The following is a 13,363-nucleotide window of genomic DNA, read 5'->3' as shown; positions in this document are numbered from 1 at the left end:
CAGCAACCTAGGATTCCTGGGTGGCGTTACGACCGCCTACATGTCGGAAAAAAATTAGCCAAATTTGGCTGAGATATCTCATGTAACAAAAACGTTACAAGCCATTGAATGGCCACATACCGAAATCTCCAAAAAAGGCCCTGGCACTGGGGAGAAATACCCATGACACTTAAAGGGTTAAACTCATTAAGGCACTAAAGCTCCCATTGGCTATCACTGTGGTGAAATGCGCAGCCCATACTAAATGGGCAGACATGATTTCTCATGGTAACGAAGCCACATATGTTGAAGCCAAAAGGGCAGCATATTTCCCAAACTTTTCTGATTCTGAATTAGAAAGTGTTAAGCAAATGTCAGGGCAATGTGGTGAAATAAGGTTTTAATATGTTATCCATTGTACAGTTAATTGAGCTACAAGGTCGAGCCCCTCAAGAAGAGCAGTATTTATGGAAGAAACAGGGGTGTTCTTTATCCCCCGCTGAGGCTCTATGGAGACAATATAGTAATGGAAAGTCAGTCATGCCTCTAGCATTATTGAGGGTGGAGCTGGAGCAGCTTCACTACCCTGCACAGACAACTAGAGAGAGTGTTGCTGCCTTATTCGCAGAAGACTGGTTCAGTTTATTGTGAACTGCATTGTATGGCAGAAGTTCACAGCAGGGCACACTTTGAGAACAGTGACAGGAGCAAACCCCAAAACTAAAGGTCCTTTTCAGCATCCACATATAGATGATATGGCTATGTTGCAAACATGCAATGGTGACATATATATGTTAGTGGTATTATGTCCCTTTGACAGATGGATTGAGACAGGTCCGTGTATGCACCCCAATGCCACATGTGCTGCCAAGTTTCTTGTACATGAGGTGTTTCCTAGACGGGGTGTGTGAAGTCCTGTGTGCTGATAATGGGCTGCATTTTGTAAATGAGCTATTTGAATAGTTCAGTTTTTTATTGGGTATAAAGCATACATTTTCAACTGTTTATCACCCACAGGTGAATGCTATTTGTAAGAGATTAAATGGATTCCTTAAAGAAAGGATAGTGCAAATCACGATAACTTTGAAGAAGGGATGGCTACATTGCCTACCCCTTGCATTATTTGCATTCAGGAATCAGCCTGGCTCAGATCACCACCTGCCTCCTCATGAGATGGTGGCTGAATGCTGTATGAGAGTACCTTTTGCTCCTCCCACTTGAATAGAAACTGATACCCATTGTGTAGCAAAAACATTAGGTGATGAGATGTATGATTATTTAACAAATATGACAGCTAGTGGTTCTTTTATTTCTCAACAGATAAAAAATCGGAGGACGGGTGGAAGAAGATTGAAAAAGACAGCCAAACAGTTGTCACAGTGATTTTTTAAAACAACCCAGATTGTACCCAGGGGACCAAGTGCTTGTAAAATGGTTTGTATGCACTTGGACAAGCCCTGCTTTGAAGGAACTACCTAGTAGAGGGGGTCCGTCCCGCCACAGTGAAACTCGAAGGAAGGAAAGCTTGACTGCATGAGGTAAAGCTGTACAAAGGAGAGACCCTGACCCCTCCTGCACTCATTAACAGTGTATCAAGAGAAGAAACTCTACGGATGATGACAAGATTGGCTACCAAAAGCCAAAACAAAGACTTATGGAAAAAAGACACTTTGAATCTTTAAAAAATTCCCAAGTCAAAATGGAATGAACAAATAACTTTTGCAGCAGTTCCAGAACTATTCTAGATAGGTAAAAGAGACAATGCATTGGTGATAGAATACAAAGAAGAAGAGCACCGGACACTTTATGTTGCCTATAAAAATAACATTGCACACATTCTTGTATGCTGTTTTCAATTACATACTGCAGTCTTACCCAGCTTTAGTAAGACAACACGTTGATGTTGTGAATTTTTTGGCAAGTCTTAAAAACAGTCCTATTATTTTCAGGATCATCATTGTGATCATTTTGCAATTTCTATTATCAAAGTGTGGTTCATAAAAGCAACACAAATTGCATGTTGAATTGAAGAGAATGGGAACTGTCCAAGCTAATGGAGATACAAGACCAGCAAGAAAGTCAATAAGCTTATTTATAGCACTTCTTGTAACCTCATTGGTGACATTGACGTATCTTTTCTTCCTTAATATCATGGCATTTCATCAAATAATGACCAATAATGCAGATGAAGCAGTAGGAAATGAAACATCTATTTTTATCCCTAACAAAAAGTGCAAGTAATATTTTCTGTGATATTTCTAAACAAATTATCCGATTTAAGAAGGACACTGAAGAAGATTATGAGTATATAAATTGATAGTTTGATAATTCATCCAATTTAAAGGATAACATGTGGTATCAGCACATGAAGGGGTTGGGGAGAACATCAGATGAGAGCTGCTATGTGTGGTCTCACATCCTTTATGCCATGAGCACAGCCAAAACATTCATTGCAAGAGAAATACCTGTACAAGATGAGAAGTGTCTCAGCCATCTAGCAGCGTGCACAACAAGAGGAACATTTGAAAGAAGTTGAGCAACCCTAAAATGGAGTTTGAGAAAGACATTTCCATATGAAGATGAATACATAAAAACACAGAAAATGGAAAAATGCCCAGACTGGATAAGTAGAATGCTCATGTACTCACTCAGTGGTAAGACTGGAGACCAGATAAGGATTATTGGGAAAAAAAGACGGGGTTGTGCAGACGCATGAGAAACACCAGGATTACCAGAATGCTGGGAGAAACCTCAGCTATTAGTATATGGATGAGTAGCAAGAAGCACAGGATGAGAAGATGGAATGCTGGATAGCAGGGCACATCTATTGATGACAGCACCACTACAGATAGTGCAAATAGGTGGGAGCTGTTACAAACAATAAACACGACAATACAAGGATGTAATGCTATTCGAGTAGAATTGAGGGCCATTCGACTCATGACCCTCCAGAACAGGTATGTGCTGGACTTGATTAGAGCAATGGAAGGTGGCGTGCGCACCAAGATCGTACCTTTCTGTTGCACATACACACTTGCCCATGATGGAGAAAATGGAACACGAACAGAGGCAAAACTATGTTGTCAACCCTGCATATGAAAATGGAGAAAGAAGTGGACGACACTGAAGATGATGACTGGTTCTCGTCCCTGTTCTCGTGGGTTCCAACCTGGCTGGCGAATGCTTATAAGTTGCTTGGAGCAACACTAGGGTTAGTATTACTTGGATTATCTTATAAGAATCATCATAGCACAGTGCAAGAAGACATCAAGGAAAGCTATTGGAATGAAGATAATGATAGATGTGAATGCGGAGACTGACAAGCATACACAGACAGAAAGCACCACCCATGAGCACCTGAAAGGAAGTCCACTGGCACCCCCAGGAACAAAGTTTTATTACCCCAAGGATCATAAGAACTATGTAGGATGGTGGGTATTCTGTCAACCGACTGGGAAGTGTTGCCATATGACTTGGAGTGTGGTTGAGCACATAAAGAATGCCGGTGACCTGAGGGGGGTGATGAAGATATGGATTCCAAAGAAACCAAAGTGTGGAGAAAAGGTGGCGAAGATTGAGGACATGGTCAGGAACTTGATCAGAGGGGGAAATGCAGAGAGACAGATGTACACATAATCTCTCTGGCATCCACCCCCTCACCTCCATCATACTTGAAGAACAGTAAGAGAGCAATTTGTGTGACACCTGGTATCATCCCAATACCACATTGAAGATACGAGAGACATTATGTACTTACCCAACCATATCAAATGCACCCTCACACTGATGTGGTAGAAGGATGTCAGCATACACCATTGGACATAGAAGAGCTATAAGTGAAATCAGAGCAGAGTAAAGTCACGTCATGAACAGAAGACCCGAGAGCACAATGAAACTATATGCAAATACTTAAAGAATGAAGATGTAACTGAAGTAACAAAGTAAACGTTTATGCAAATATGAAGACATCTTATATACTAAGAAGATAAGTGAGAAGAGAATTAGCAGATGTATATATACAGAAACACAAGGTAGATGAGACGTGTAGAAGCTTACTGCAGTAGAAAATATAATGTGAGTAAAGCAGCCATAATGAATTGATGGACGTTGACTCTTTATAAATAATAAGCAAGAAGACTTGAAGAGAGGCACCATGCCTGCAGAGCTGACAAGTGCTGGAAAACAACTTTGTGCGAGGAACAAAGAATATCTGTTTGGCTTGGGATTAAGGATACCACATCAAGAGATCAAAATGGACAAAATCGTGGTCTCCTCACACGTCATTCAGAACTCGAAAACAAGACCTATTCATCAGGCACTAACTGAAGATAGTGATGTACCTATACTCCCTTAAAAGTCGTGGAAAATAGAACTATCAGCAAGATCAACTACAAAGATGAAGCCTTGGTTTAGGGCCTAAATGATGAGAGATGGTAAGCTAATTGGCTAAGCGGGCAGTCACCTGATATTGTTCCCTGCACCTGGGTTTCATTTTTCTTACATGCTACTAACAAGCTGAATGTCCAAGGTTGAAAGAGAATGTCAACCAATCATGAGGGCCTATTTAGCATACTTTGTTGCAGAGGCCAATCTGTGGCTGTTATTCTGCTATTAATCTGTATTATATGTAGTTATAGGTAGATCAAGGCGTGCCCATCAGATAATGGGGCAGCCAATTACGTTACTAACACCAAAATGAAGTATAGATATATATGTACCCTTAACCAATCCCTGCTTTCAATAGGTTTTTACTGTTAGCAAAGTAGGATGACGTCTTAGCTGACGTACATCGAGGTATAAAAAATCTGTGTAATTGAAATGTAGATGAGAGTGAGTGAGCTGCAATCTGTTTGTTCACCAGCTTTCCCTACTTTATTTGAGCTGATAATAAAGTAGTATTTTGCCATGTTCTTTTAGTCTGTCCATTATTTGTGTCTGAGATTATTCATTGCTAATTCCATCTGGCATTTGGAATGCTCCAGGTGCTATTGCACAACCTTGTCTTTTGTTTTCTCCTCAGGCCTGTTATGAGGGAGCAATGGCATTGGTGGGGCAAGGGGAGGTGATGGGACCCACCAGAAGCCAAGGAAGCTGGCAGAGCAGCAATCCAGGAAATGATAAGTACCAAGTCTTGACAGTTTTTTGACATTCTCTCTTTTATCTTTTATGCACACATACTTTCTCAACTAATCACCACTTTGTCTTTTGTTTTCTCTTCAGGACCCTTATGAGGGAGCATTGGTGGAGCAAGGGGAGGTCATAAATCTCATCAGAAGACAAGGAAGCTGTCAGAGCAGCACTCCAGGGGAGAGAATAAGTACCTAACATTTGCATAAAGCGGTCTGGGAAACCCTCTACCGGTATGAACACGGCCCATTGACCTGTTATTGGATGGATGGCCCCCGGGAGGGACTCAACCGTGCTTTAGCTCACTATGCTTTCCACAGAAGAGAAATGTCCATGCACATATCAGTCTGTGTCCCACCCATAGGTAGTCCAGCACCGAAATGGCAGGCAAATCTCCTCTGAACAAGAGTACAAACAGCAACCCCAGACACGTGTTTCAGCCTAGTCAGGCCTCATCAGTGAGGTGGAGATGTGCCTCTATAAGCACAGTGAGCAAGGGGTCCACGACTGGATTGCCCTGGTAACGTAAAGTGAGAATCCAAAGTACCCACAATTTGCATAAAGAGGTCTGGGAAACCCTCTACCAGTAGGAACACAGCCCATTGACCTGTTCTTGGGTGGATAACAGGTCAATGGGCCGTGTTTGTACCGGTAGAGGGTTTCCCAGACATCTTTATGCAAATATTGGGTACTTTGGGTTCTCAAAGTGGTAATTAGTTGGGAAAGTGTGTGTGTGTGTGTGTGTGTGTGTGTTTGGTTCTTGGAATACCAGAGGTGTCTTGCACCTCTTTCAACATAACTGGTTTGAGGGCCTTGACCTAGTTTGTTTACAGGAAACTGTCTGGAGGATTGCCCAATCTCTGAAGAATTTGAAATAGCCATAAACCCGGCAATCTGAGGTCAAAAGGGTAGATGTATGTCTGGTTTTCTGACTCTTGTGAGGAAAAGTCTTGGGTATAGAATCGGCTGTTCGAGGAACATATCCGCACATATACAAGCAACGACTCTAAAACTTGGAGGGAAAAATAATATGGGAAGAGATCAAATCCATGTTATCAATTTATATTGGCAACATCTAGCTGCTGAGACCTCCACTTTCATAGATCAAGTTTCCGCATTAATTGACGAGATGTACGATAAAGAAGTCTCACAGAGGATAATTTTTTGTGGAGACTTGAACATTAACTGTATAGATGCCAAACAGTCTAACATTAAAGACAAAACTGCCACAGCTCAAGTGGCAGCTCAATGGTGTCTTGAGATGGAAGCCAGAAATATGCCGATGCTAAATGGAAACAACACTGGGGATATTCCTGCCAACTCTACTTGGACAAAACATTGTCAAAAATCAACACTAGACTATTTCTTTGAGTCTGACAACGTGCATGAGTGTGTTGCATCTCTAGAAGTCCAAGCCTGTTGCCTACGAACACTCTTAGAGCAGGAGCTCCAGGGCGCTGCAGGAGCAGCATCGAGCTTCCCTCCCCAACCCAGCTGCATGAGGTAAGCCCGCTGGCTACTTCCCCAACCGCAACGTGATTTCTTCAAACTGGATTATTCTTAGCGCTTATTGCGCGGTAATCACCCCCACTACCAGACGTTGTATGCAAGTCTACTTGCTTACTTTATCTTGCTGATCCATAAGCAACATTGCCCGTAAACATCTTTCTTCCTAGCCAACACGTGGCATCAACCGCTTCAAGATGGTAGCTCTTCGTTTACCTACCTGCAGCGACAGCCAGAAGCTGCACTGACCACCGTCCCATTGGATGAGGCTTCCTTCTTGTCCATCAATCCGTCACCGGAGGCGTGAGCTGGCCCACCTCCAGTAAGGCCTACATCGGCAAGGCTGGTGCCTGTCCAAGCCTGTCCTGGCCTATTCTGCCATCTGCCAAAACCCCTGCACAACTAAAATTCCCTTCACCGGCGATCCAACCTCTAAGGTACTGTACTCACCTCCCCATGCCGGAATCCCCCGCCTGCATGTCGGAGCCGAGTAAACAATACTAAATACTTTGCATATTGTGTTAATGACGACAGGGCCGACAGAACTGCTCCGTAATGATTCTGATTGGCGTACCGCCCTCAACTCCTGTGATTCGCTAGAATGTTCTAAATGCCAACACCTATGTATCTCTTGCACCTGAGCGATCTACTAAGCTTGTACAGACACAGTCTACCTCGATTTTAGCACTTGCAGCCCTATTGTACCCACTTGTCCTAGGTTTTGCAGCCTATTTGTGCCTAATTCAAATCCAGCTGTTGCAGCGTATTTGTGCCTAATTCAAATCTAGCATTTGTAGCCTATTGTGCCTAATTCAAATCTAGCATTTGCAGCCTATTTGTGCCTAATTCAAATCTAGCTATTGCAGCCTATTTGTGCCTAATTGAAATCTAGCATTGGTAGCCTATTGTGCCTAATTAAAATCTAGCTTTTGCAGCCTATTTGTGCCTAATTCAAATCTAGCATTTGCAGCCTATGTGCGCCTAATTCAAATCTAGCTTCTGCAGCCTATTGTGCCTAATTCAAATCTAGCATGTGCAGCCTATTGTGGCTAATTCAAATTTAACTTTTGCAGCCTATTTGTGCCTAATTCAAATCTACCATTTGTAGCCTATTGTGCCTGATTCAAATCTAGCATTTGTAGCCTATTGTGCCTAATTCAAATCTAGCATGTGCAGCCTATTTTGTCTAATTCAAATCTAGCATTTGCAGCCTGTTTGTGCCTAATTCAAATCTAGCTTTTGCAGCCTATTTGTGCCTAATTCGAATCTAGCATTTGTAGCCTATTGTGCCTAATTCAAATCTAGCATTTGTAGCCTATTGTGCCTTATTCAAATCTAGCATGTGCAGCATATTGTGTCTAATTCAAATCTAGCATGTGCAGCCTATTGTGGCTAATTCAAATCTAGCATTTGCAGCCTATTGTGCCTAATTCAAATCTAGCATGTGCAGCCTATTGTGGCTAATTCAAATCTAGCATTTGCAGCCTATTGTGCCTATTTCAAATTTAACTTTTGCAGCCTATTTGTGCCTAATTCAAATCTAGCATTTGTAGCCTATTGTGCCTAATTCAAATCTAGCATTTGTAGCCTATTGTGCCTAATTCAAATCTAGCATGTGCAGCCTATTGTGTCTAATTCAAATCTAGCATTTGCAGCCTGTTTGTGCCTAATTCAAATCTAGCTTTTGCAGCCTATTTGTGCCTAATTCAAATATAGCATTTGTAGCCTATTGTGTCTAATTCAAATCTAGCATTTGTAGCCTATTGTGCCTTATTCAAATCTAGCATGTGCAGCCTATTGTGTCTAATTCAAATCTAGCATTTGCAGTCTTTTTGTGCCTAATTCAAATCTAGCTTTTGCAGCCTATTTGTGCCTAATTCATATCTAGCATTTGTAGCCTATTGTGCCTAATTCAAATCTAGAATTTGTAGCCTATTGTGCCTAATTCAAATTTAGCTTTTGCAGCCTATTTTTGCCTATTTGAAATCTAGCATGTGCAGCCTATTGTGCCTATTTCAAATTTAGCAACTACTGCCCATTTGCACCTCTGCTGTTTTTAGCATTACTATTATTAATGTTAATGCTATATTTTAATCAATTTTAAATGTCAATTTTAATTGATGAGGATTGTAATGAAATGTATTGATGTCAAATCTATTTATATTTATATGCAGAAAATATTTGAAAAATTGTTATACAACTAAACAAATACATAATTATAATAAAAAAAGTTTCTAGCATTACAGCCCAACCCAGCTTGCTACTCATTATGTGTCAGCTCCTCCTCCCGTTTAAAACCACCTGGCTATATCCTCTCCTCGGCACCATTGCCTTCACCAGTTTATGCAGCCCCACCACCCAACAGAAGCTTTGCATGACACCCAAGCTCACCATGGCACACTCAATCAGCACTCCGACTCACCCCATACCCCCACATAATCCCTACTTGAACTCACCTGTACTGTGGCTGGAACACTTCGCCGCTAGATCAACGCCTAATCTACCCTACTCCACGACCCTAAGGAATGCAAGACTAGGTGGAAGATTCGCCCGCCACACCCGTGCACCCCAGAGGCTCTATCATCCTCCTCAGAGCACCTCATCTACACAATCTCCCCGCAGCAACATCATGCACTCACCACCTAACAACCCCCCCAAAACAAATCTGATAAAAGGTGCCTTGATTAATGCCAGGTCACTCCCTGTGCATGCCTTAGATATTGCTGATCTGATTGTAACTCAACACCTTGACTTCGTGGCCATAACTGAGACCTGGTTACATGGCGCCTCAGGACCACTACTAGCTCTCGCCATTCCCGCTGGTTACTCTATTATCAGATGTGACCGCAATACCAACCAATCTAAAGGTGGCGCTGTCGCCTTCATCCACAAAATCTCCATCAGCATCAGAAGGATCAACAACCAACAAATCCCATCCGCAGAACTTCTCACGGTCAAACTCCCCATATCCCTAATCAAACGGGCACACTCCACCTCATATACCGACCACCTGGACCCATATCCACCTTCTCAGACAACATCATGTCCATCATAGCTGATAAAGACAAAACCAAATCACAAATCATCTTACTTGGCGACTTCAATCTCGGATTCCAAGACCCTAACGACCCTGCAGCACTAGATCTGGCTAACACATTAACTGACCAGGGCTTCACCCACCACAACACAGAACCCACTCACTCCAAAGGGAGAACCCTCGATTGGCTAGCTGAATCTAACTGTTGCATCAACCTCAAGGACAACACTCCTTGTGCATGGTCAGACCATCACACAATCCTCTTCGATATCAAAACCACTGACCTTTGCCCCAAACAAGAACATGCCCCTGCCACCCAAACCAGAAACAAAAGAGACATTACCAAGGCTAAACTACTCCCCCTCATCCTCCCACTATTAAACAACATTGCATCCTCATGCACGGATCCCACAGCATTAGTTGACACCTACAACCAGACCATGCTTAAAGCACTGAACGACATTGCCCCAATCAAATTGAGGAGACCAAAACCCCAAGCCCACCTCAACTCGTGGTTCACCCCTCACCTAAGAGAACTCCGCAAAGCTAAATGCTCTGCCGAATCTCGTTGGAAAAGTCACTCCTCTGACGCCAACAAAGACTACTTAACCATTGCCTCCCTTAACTACAAAGAAGCCATCTTCCAGGCAAAGAAAGACACATACAACGGCCGCATCATGGAAGCCAAATCCAACACCAAAGAGCTCTTCAAGATCCTCAAAGAACTTGAATCTCCCGCAACCCCACCAGACACTTGTAATAAGAACAGCTCGTGGTGTACAAACATACAAGCTGCCCTGCTGGGCAAAATACCAGGCTCCACGCCAAAATGAATGCAAACAATCATGCCTCTGGACTGACAACCAACCCCCCACCCCTCCCACTCACATCACCTCCCCCGGCTCTACTCACAAGCCCTTCAGCTACTTAGCCCTCAGTATATCTGAGGTTGAAAACATCATCAACAAGCTTAAACCAACCAACTGCCAAGGAGACCTATGTCCCCCCTCAACTATTAAGGAAGCGGCACACAAACTAGACCCTTTTATCAACACCTTCCTCAACACATCCTTCAAAACAGACATTGTCCCTAACATTCTAAAAGATGCATGGGTTGTCCCCTTACTCAAAAAACCCACTCTCGACCTGAGCACACCTACCAATGACAGGCCCATTACTACGGTTCCCTTCTTGCTTAAAATCCTTGATCGGGCAGCATACCTCTAGATTCAGGAATACCTCCAATCCAATAAACTCCTTGGCCTCAGGCAATCAGGCTTCAGACCCAGGTACAGGATAGAAATGGCCCTCATTGATCTGAAAACACAAATTGAGGACATTAAAGACAAAGGGAAACTTGCGCTGCTGCTACTATTAGACCAATCTGCAGCCTTTGACCTTGACAACCACTGCATCCTCTGTTAACACCTATCAGCCGCTAATTTTTCAGATGCTGCCACCTCCAGGATCAGATCATTCCTTGACAATAGATCCATGCAAGTCTTCTACCCCTCTGTGGCCGCTGTACCCTCACCTGTCCCTTGCGGTGTGCCCCAGGGCTCCTGCGTATCCCCCACACTATACAACGTGTTCACCAAACCACTCTTTGATATTCTTGACTATCTGGGTGTCACCTACACAAATTATGCCGATGACACCAAGATACTCATCCCTATCACTGGAGACTATTTGGCTGACACCAAATCTCTGAATGACGTCTACCTGGTCATACAAGCCTGGATGGCTCAACACAAGCTATGTCTTAATGATGATAAGACTGAGCTCCTCATCCTTGGCTCACACCACCACCTCAGTAAACTTGATCCTGCCTTCAAGTCTTTCATCATTGACGGAAACACCATCAAAGTCTCTAATGACACCAAAACCCTTGGTATCTACCTTGATTCAACTCTGTCTCTCTCCAGACAAACCAACTCAGTCATATCTGCCTCTGCCTACACGTGCAAACTGATAACCGCCTGTCGCCCCTTTCTCTCCATGGCTAACTGCATTATCTTAGCCAGAACCCTTGTCATGTCCAAGATCGACTACTGCAACTCGCTCTATCTGGGTACCAGTCAAAGGAACCTAAACAAGTTGCAGGTCACCCAGAACAACTCAATACATATAAGAGACGGAGCTCAGTAAATCAGGTTGCACAGAATTTTGTGGTTCATAAACAAATGTATATAAACTTTAATTAAATACACATAGGGAAATAAGGTTCACACATCTAGTATCTATCATTGATAGTTCCTATACAAAGTATCTGTTAAGATTAACATATATAAAAAAATAGCTTCTAAAAAGCACAAGGATTTTATCAATTCTAATCGAATGGTGAGTTAACATGAGTTCTAAAATACATTGAGCAATTTACTAGCGATGTAACTGTTTCTAAACATTATTCGATAACACTAGTTGTTGTATTCCTGTATACATCCAGGAAGTTGTCTCGACATGTTTCTGTTCTTAAGGGGTTTACTCTGAGAACATTCATCAGGAGGGTTGTCAAAATCACGAAAATCCAAATTAAAATCATGTACTGGTTTATAAATAGAACAGTGTAGTGTACACGTGCAACCTGTAGATTAAAAGAAAAATGGACAGATAAGGAGCTAGATCTATAGCTGGGGTATATCTGTCGTATTCCCCAAAGGGTGAATCAGAGAACCTATCGAGGGGTTTACAGTTACCTTTCGTGGTACTCGTGGGGGCTCACAACATAGGTAAATCAGGTAGTGGTCAGCTAAAGAGTAGCTGTTGACCTGTAATAAATAAAAGAAAAACCTGTGTCAGTGTTTTTCAATAAAGCTCAAAGCCCTTGTTCGAGAGATTCCATTGTTACAGGAGAAATTCATTGGGGGGAGGGGTAGTTTTATAGGCTCACCTGAGTGTGAACTGTTCCGTAATTAGTTTTGACAGTAGAAGAAGAAGGCCGAGGAGAATAGGGTGCGTCCTTTAGTGCGACTCCTCTTCATAGACGTTAGCCGCTAGCATTGGGGCGTGGTACTTTGTGAATAAACCAATATAAGCCCTTTTGAGGGAGAGAGTGTAACGCTCACCTGGTTCCCCCGGAGGCGCGGGTCTTGATCTGGCGAGGATACTGTCTTCAGTGTTAGGCGCAGGGTTCGTTTTGCTCCCGGACTGGGCCCCCTTCCCACCGACAGTTTAAGCTGAAGAGAGAGATGTCTGCAAGGGTAAACCAAGGTATTAGTGTTTGGAAGGTTCGGAAAGTTCCTAGCTCCTCTCGCCCTTTCTTTCCCCGTGGAACTGGGTTGATATTGCGCTTACCTTATATAGGTAAATGCCGGGCTCTCCATCCTGCGTCTTATGCAGGGGCGCTGGGTCCAGTTGCTTCACTGGATGCGAGCTCTGCCTCTTGATAGCAGAGGATTTGCTGAGAGCGAAGACGCCGTTAATGCACGAGCGTGCCTTGTAAGTATTAAAGTTCCTTTTGCCTTGTTTTCTTCTCTTTCAAAAGTCTTAAGTCTGTAAAGTCTATGTCTTTCCCTTTTCAGATGCTGTGACGATGAAGATTATCCTTCTAATGGCACGTAAGTAGAAAGGCTGCACTAGCGCTGGAGAATGCTCCGTAATGTCTGTTTTGTCTTTGCAGGTGCTGAGGTGCAGCGCGAACAGATTGAAAGCGAGCGTAACACAGGTAGCAGTCTTGTAACTAAGCGTTACTAACCGATGTATCTTGCCATGTAG

Source organism: Ambystoma mexicanum, chromosome 5p, assembly GCF_040938575.1.
Source record: "Ambystoma mexicanum isolate Mex_15411 chromosome 5p, UKY_AmexF1_1, whole genome shotgun sequence".
In the NCBI taxonomy this organism is placed as follows: Eukaryota; Metazoa; Chordata; class Amphibia; order Caudata; family Ambystomatidae; genus Ambystoma; species Ambystoma mexicanum.
Note: the sequence above shows the minus strand (reverse complement) of the source record.